The following is a 7,599-nucleotide window of genomic DNA, read 5'->3' on the forward strand; positions in this document are numbered from 1 at the left end:
AGTTAAAAATACAAAAAAAAAAAAAAAAAAGAATAAAAAAAAAGAAAGTTACAAAAGCAAATAAAGTGAGGACTTCTTACCAAGGGTGAGGAGTAGGAAATGATTAGATGGAGGTTGTTTTGATTTGTAACCTAGTTGATTTGAGCTTATAAGTCCTTAGGGGTGTCTCTACACCTAGTGCCTTAAAGCCATCTGATTTGGGAGTCATTGACCTAATGCTCGCCTCATGAATCTTCTAGAAAGCTTAAAAGATCACTACCTTGCACCATACTTTCATCTTTGATCCTTTAAAAAAAAAAAATATATCGAGTAAAAATAATAAGTCCACCTAGTCAAATAAAACTTTAATAAAAGGTTCACTCTTTGTCTTGATGATCGGTACTAGATTTGTGTGCTAGCTTGAGGCTGGATGTGACCATTTCATTAGTTGGCTAAGATAACAGCATATTTGATACCGGTTCACTTAAAAATGGATTCTAGAGTTGTTTTGATTTACATGATCATTCTTTTAATGTGTGGAGGACCATATTTGCTTACTTCTTGTTGAAATTTTGGAGAGTTGCTTAGAGATGGTTGAAAAATTAGTACTTGAGGTAGTTTTCTCCCAATGCTTATTTTGTATAGTGGTGCCTCTTTAGGGAGAAAGTTTAACGACCCGAACCCAAGGTCACCTAAGTCAATCACATCATGTTTAATTTCAACACATCATCATTATGCCTTAAATATGTCCCAAAAAGGCTTTAAGTAACTTTTCAAGGCTCAAGAATTAAACATACAAGAGGAGGAACGAAGTGTCACAAACAGCTTCATTTGGTCGACCAAATAAAGCTGTTTGTGGCACTTTGTTCCTCGACCGAAATGGTGCTTCGGTCGGCCAAAATGAAGTCTGTACCGATCGGCCGAAGTGGCCATTCTGGTTGACCGGTTGTGGCCCAAATAGTAACTCGAGCTGTGAATCTGCTACTGAATTTGCTGTGAATGCTAAAAATGAAGAAAACTTTGGTAGGGACTATGAAATTGATTAAAACCTGCTCTAGCACCCTATAACATGACATACTAAGTTCCGTGGATAAAAATATCAATAATATACTGCAAATGCAACTTCATATTCATAAAAGTAAATATACATGGTCTTTACAATTTGCTCAAATTACATCCAAATAGGGTCAAGAGTACTTAGTTATTTTACAAGGCCTTGCTAAACAAACTTAAATACATTTCAAAATGATGCTTTGCAAAAATGGCACAAGACTACAAAAATGGTTGCAAACACACTTCTAATCCTTCATGCTTGTGATGGATTGTCATCCACCACCTCCTTTCTGTGACCTAAAAAATGTTAATATGAAGGGGTGAGCATAAGCTCAGTAGGAGGTGCCTAAGGCACATCTTTTAAGACCCCGTGAATCCATACAATGAATAGGAATAAAGAAATTGAGATCATACCATTCCGGGGATAAAATAACCACACTAGCAACATCAATAACCTAAGTCAAGAATGAATATGCCGTGAAATGGGATGCAATGTCATGCAATGTCGCTCTCTATTTCCAAAACCTTTTATATCATCATTTCTAAGTAGTTAGTGAAACCCATCCCATGACAACTCCATGGCAGCACGAGAGGAGGATTGACTAACTGTCCCTGACCCATGGCAATTCCATGGCGTCATTTGGAACCACGCTAGGGCGATCTCCCTAGTCCCCTCTAGGCCTCACAAACGCCGCGGTCCCTAGGCAACTCCTAGGTGGCCGGATTTCGTAAACCCTTTCATCAAAACTTTTTCCAAAAACCCCTTTTTATTTCAAAACCATAATCCCATTTATTTCCCAATGTGTGCATAGATGCTTCATGCTTCTCAATATCATGCCAATAAGGAATTCCATTCTTTGCAAGTCAAATATCCATGATATACATGCCTTATAGAGAATTCATAGAAATGTACATCATGCTTCTAAATCACAAAATTCAGTACTTAAACACAGTAAGCATGAAATTTATCATCACTTAAACATGGTTCTTCATTATATACCATCTAACACATAATCACATCCCATGTACAACATATAACGAATATTTCATGAAATATATACAAATTAAGCATGTTATAACACAATTCATGAAGAAGTAATTCACAAAAAGTCTAAAAAATTGTGAATTAAACACCTCTACTTTCAAGAATGCAAAATCTCCCAATCTAAAGCCCTAATTTAAAAAATCCTATGGTTGGGCAAATGGTGAATTGCTTACATCGATGTGTAGATCTCAACAAGCTCTCTGTTTTCCACAAACGGCACAATCAAACTCCTAACGGTTGAGGAGTAATCAAAGATGGAAGCTTTGAAGGAAAAAGAAAAGAAAAATGAAAAGAAATAAGGGAGAGAGAGCTAGTGCCAGGGAGAGAGAGAATTTAAGGCCAAAGTGTGGCCTCTTGGCCACTAAAGAATTAAGTGGTGGGTCCCACCACTAAAATATCCACCTTTTTGACTTTTCTCCCCCACCACAATTATATATGAATACAAACCATATAATAACCACATGAAACATATTAAATAAAATGAATGAGATGCAAATGGACTCAAACAAAACCTCCGTACGCGACAATTCTAGTAGCGGGTCCCACCCGGGACTTTCCGGCTCGAAAAAAAGAAAAATGCCGAAATGGCAACCGGTGCATTTTTAAGAGTCATGAACTCAATGGAATGCCCCAACCAACTCTTAGACATACTCGGCATACCCCACGGTGTTCGGCACGTAAAACAAGAAAAGACAAAAATGCCTTTGAAAAAACAGAAAATTCCAGAAAAATGGCGAAAAACAGAAACATCACAAAAAGAGCTTAATGTTTGTGGGTATCATTTCTGGAAACCCTCGCGAGACTTTACTCGTCCACTGGGGGTAACCTAGGGGTTTAAAAGGCTTGTTGCATACGCTAAATGCAACCGTGTTCCCTATGAAAGTGGTGTTATCCTATTATTGCTTTCTAGTTTATAGTTGTATAGTTGTTTATTTATTTCTTTTCTTTGTAGTTCATTGCTAGGGACTTGCAATATCTAAGTTTGGGGGCATCATAAGTGCTCAAATGTTGCACATTTTAGCACCTAAGCTAGGGCATTTTAGTCCATTCATCTATCTTTATTTTTCAGTTTTAGTACTAATTTTATGTTTTTGTCCATTTCAGGTCAATAAGGTTCAAACGGGCTAAAAATAGTCCATTACAGCCTTTTTGGAGTTAAGCTTAGAGTTCCGAAAAGTTTCAGAAAAATGTAGAATTTTGCTACCAGGAGACTTGGATCGATTAAAGAATTCTTGACCAATCGATGATATTTTGGATCAATCGAGAATACGCTAGCAGTGAGTTGTTTTAACCCTGTGTTGGCCCAAACTCCACCTAAGAAGCTTATTTTAAAGGCTTATTTTTTGACTTGTTTACTACTCTAAGAAGCTTGTATAAAGGGGGAATTAAACCAATTGTAAAGAGTCTTTAATTATTAATTTTAATTTTATATTGTAATAGTTAGTTTCTCTCTCTAGAATAGTTTGAGATTAGGGTTAGAAGAAAAGAGAAGAGTGGAGGCACCAAGAACACATCTCAACATCTATACACTTTCTCTCTCTAGAATTTAACAAAGAAAAAGAGGAAGAAGATGGAGCCATGTTTAGGGATTGCCCTTGAGGGTTCTAAGATCACACCCACCTTCTCCATGATTAGCTAGACTTCTCCTTGGAGCCTGGATGAGCCCCATGTTTGTAATCTAGACCTCTATCTCTTTCATACTTTTTGGGGAATAATATATTGTGATTAGTGTTTTAGCCTTGTGAATTTAATGAATTTTGGGTTCTCTTTTGATTTCTATGCATTCATTCTTTCTATTGATTCTCTATGTGATTACATGTTGTCTTATGTGTGATTATTTGAGAATTGATCTCTACACTAGTTTTTCTATATTAATTGTATGTCTATGTGTGGTTGATTGAGAATCTAGTGATGGCTATACATGGTTTTCATTGAATGGATTTGTCAATTAATTTGATGGGTTATTCTACAATTTAATTTATGCTTGTAGTTAGGTAGACAATCTATACTTGATTTGATATTCTATGGCTTATTTTTGCAAATTCCACGATTCTCTAGATTGACGTGGGTTATAATTGTTACTAGTTTGATGGGTCCTGCTTAGGATTGATGGGTTGTTCTACACTTAGTTTAATTGTTGGTTAGGTAGGCTATTCATAGTTGAATTTGATGGTCCATACTTAATATTGCAATTGGTAGTCACATCTAGATTACAAGAATGTTTTCTCCAATTAGTTGAAAATGTGTGGTTTAGTGAACGAGCTTGGTGGCGATTCCTATGTCGCAAAACCTGACTTCTCATCTCTTAAATCCCTATCTCAACTTAGTTTATTTTACTTGCATTTTAATTAATTGAATGTTGAAGTTAAAATTTCAACACGTATAATCTCTTGGGACGATCCCTTCTCACTCATACTATATAGTATAGTGTTAAGCGGTTTATAAATTTAAAGTATGATGCCTACTTGACACTAATTTCCAAACTCAAAGTGCTGTGCATTATTTTTTGCAGATGCTCGGGTCACATCTGATGGCTCATACCACACCCTAGTTTAGGTGGATGAGCCATGCCAACCACAGATGGGTTATACTTAATCTTGGATTGCATGATTTTTTGGAAAATTGTTGTAGTTGTTTTATATTTCTATGCTTTTTAGTTACATGTAACAACTTTCCCCAAATTATATACAATGTAGCATGTTTATGAGGTTTCGGTGAACTCAATTCCCTAGCCTTTCTTATTTGTTAGTTCAATTTTGAATTTTATTTCATTCTGATTTAATTTTATGCTAAGTGACAAACAAACAAACAACTTTTCAAACCATCTTGGGACAATTATAAGCTTGAAATTAGTATTTGAAATCTGATTATCATAAGCTTCGCAATCTTTGTGGATCGATACCCCTACTTAGCCACTTTTTAAGGGAATTTGTGCTAGTCGGTGGTTTTAAAATTGGTGCACCGCTTGGACCTGCATCAATTTTTGGCGCCATTGCTGGGATTGCAAACGGTTTTGTAATAAAAAATTTCAAAAATTAAATTAAGTTTGTTCGTAAATATAATTTTTGTATATACTTTTTCTATTTTTTATTTATTTGCCAAGTGTTTAAGTGCAGATTTGAAGAAAAGGGGCTGCTTTGAGGTGACTGAACAAGTGTTGAAAAATCCAAAAAATTCTGGAAATTCAAAGAATTTGGTTAGCATTTTAAGTTGAATTTTGTTGTACTTGAATTTTTGGTATTAATTGCTTTATATGGATGCATGTTAGTTGATGTTAGGTCGTCGGTCTTTAACATTGCCAATCATTGAAGAACAAGTTGACATAACTTCATTAGAATGAACTCTAAGATAACAAAAAAGGAACCTTAAAGATCCCATAAATTTAAGAGAATTTGAAACTGAAGTTAACAACATGGCTGAAAATTTAGAACATGTTAAGGTTGAAAATGTTAGAGTCGATAATGCTGAAATTGTTAATGAAAATATAGCACCCAGGACTCTTAGGGACCATTTTATTCCATCAATATATAAATCTCCATCTTGCATCGTCATGCCTAATATCGATGCCCATCATTATGAAATCAAATCTAGCACAATCCAAATGCTTCCATCTTATCATGGGTTTGATAAATAGGACCCTTACAAACATCTTGATGAGTGTTTAGAAATCTGCTCTACCATCAGGATAAGGGACTTTCCTTAATAAGCACTTCATATGCCTCTTTTCCCATTCTCTCTAAAAGACAAGGGAAAATATTGGTTAAACTCCCTTGTTGTAAATTCCATCACTACATGGCCCAATTGTAACAAAAATTTCTCAAAAAGTACAATCCTGTGGGTAAAACCAATTAAATGCGCCGTTCCATTCTTAGCTTCTCCTAAATAGATGGGGAACAATTCTATGAGACGTGAGAAAGATTCTAAGATCTTCTTAGGATGTGTTTGCACCACCAAATTACAAAATGGCAATTGGTGCAATCTTTCTATGATGGTTTAACCGAACCACATAGATAATTAATCGATTTTCTTGTGGGGGCATGTTCAAGTCCAAAAATGCAGATGAAGCATGGATTTTGCTTGAGAACAGGAGTGATAATTCTATTTAACATAATTCTCGTAGAGCTCCTACTTCTAGTGTTAGAAAACCCTCAAATCCGTGCCAACCACAGACTCTAAGGGAAGAATTATCTCAAGTGGTTGCCATAACACACGAATTTTTTCAGCTAGTGGGACCACATCTCTCATCTTCTCAAAATTCTTCATCAAGTGCTATGTGTGTATCTTGCATAATAACTTTTCATCTTGAAAAAATTGCCCCACACCGGAGCAATTTTCTGGAGGTATGCAATAGCAGGCCAATGCCATGTTCTCTCGTCCTGGACATAATCTGTATTCGAATACATCAAATTTTTCATTAATATAACTAGCCCCACAAAATTCAGCATTTCAATGCTCAACCCATGAACCAGCCATCCCAAGCTTCTACAAGCTATGGTCCTCCCTAATACAATCAAAGCTCTTCAAGTCCAAATTCTGCTCCTCTTCACCCATCCCAATTGGATGAGATATTAAACACCAATAAGAAAATCATGGCTGCCCTTAATGGCATGTAATTAATTGTGCAATTGGTTAATACTCATTTCCAATCAATAGCCAAAATTGAAACCCAACTGGGACAATTGGCTACTTCTATGAATCAACTTTATAAAAAGGATGTGGGTAAACTTCTAGCTCAAATCGTGGTAAACCCGAAAGGGAATTTGTGATTGATGAACTCCCTCATCCGAGTGGACAACATCATGAACAAGTCTATGCAATCACCACACTTCGGAGTGGAAGAGTTGTGGATAACAAGGTTAGAGAAGAGACTGAAATTCTTGCTCCTAAGAATTCAAGTCATCCTCCCAAAAATCTGAAAATCAATCTAAAAATTCCAAATTCACCAATCCCAAGTGTTGAGACATCTTATGAGCCCAAGGCTCCTTATCCTCAACGTCTCAGAGAGTCCACACACTTTGGGAACAGGGGCGATAAAATTCAGGATATGTTGGAAGTTTTTAGGCAAGTAAAGATTAACATTCCTCTTCTTGATGCCATTAAACAAATTCCAACCTATGCTAAATTTCTTAAGGATTTGTGTACTCAAAAATGCATTTCCAAAAGTAATATTCCAAACATGGTGAGGTTAACTGAATAGGTGAGTGCTATTATTCAACACAATACACCTCTAAAGTTTAAGGATCTGGGTGCCTTGACAATTTCGTGTGTCATTGGAGACAACGAGATTGAAAAGGCCCTCTTTGACTTAGGAAAGAGTGTAAATCTGATCCCTTATTCAGTTTACTTGCAACTTAGCTTGGGAGAACTAAAACACACTTTGATTATCTTACAACTTGTGGATAGATCCGTCAAGCAACCTCGTGGTATCATTGTGGATGTAATCATCAAGGTGGACAAGTTCTACTTCCCGGTAGACTTCTTGGTTCTAAATACTGAACCGGTCCACAATTCCAAAAGACACA

The sequence above is a fragment of the Cornus florida genome, unplaced genomic scaffold (genome assembly GCF_030987335.1).
Source record: "Cornus florida cultivar Cherokee Brave unplaced genomic scaffold, ASM3098733v1 CherokeeBrave_3.0.0_Hap2_Chr04, whole genome shotgun sequence".
In the NCBI taxonomy this organism is placed as follows: Eukaryota; Viridiplantae; Streptophyta; class Magnoliopsida; order Cornales; family Cornaceae; genus Cornus; species Cornus florida.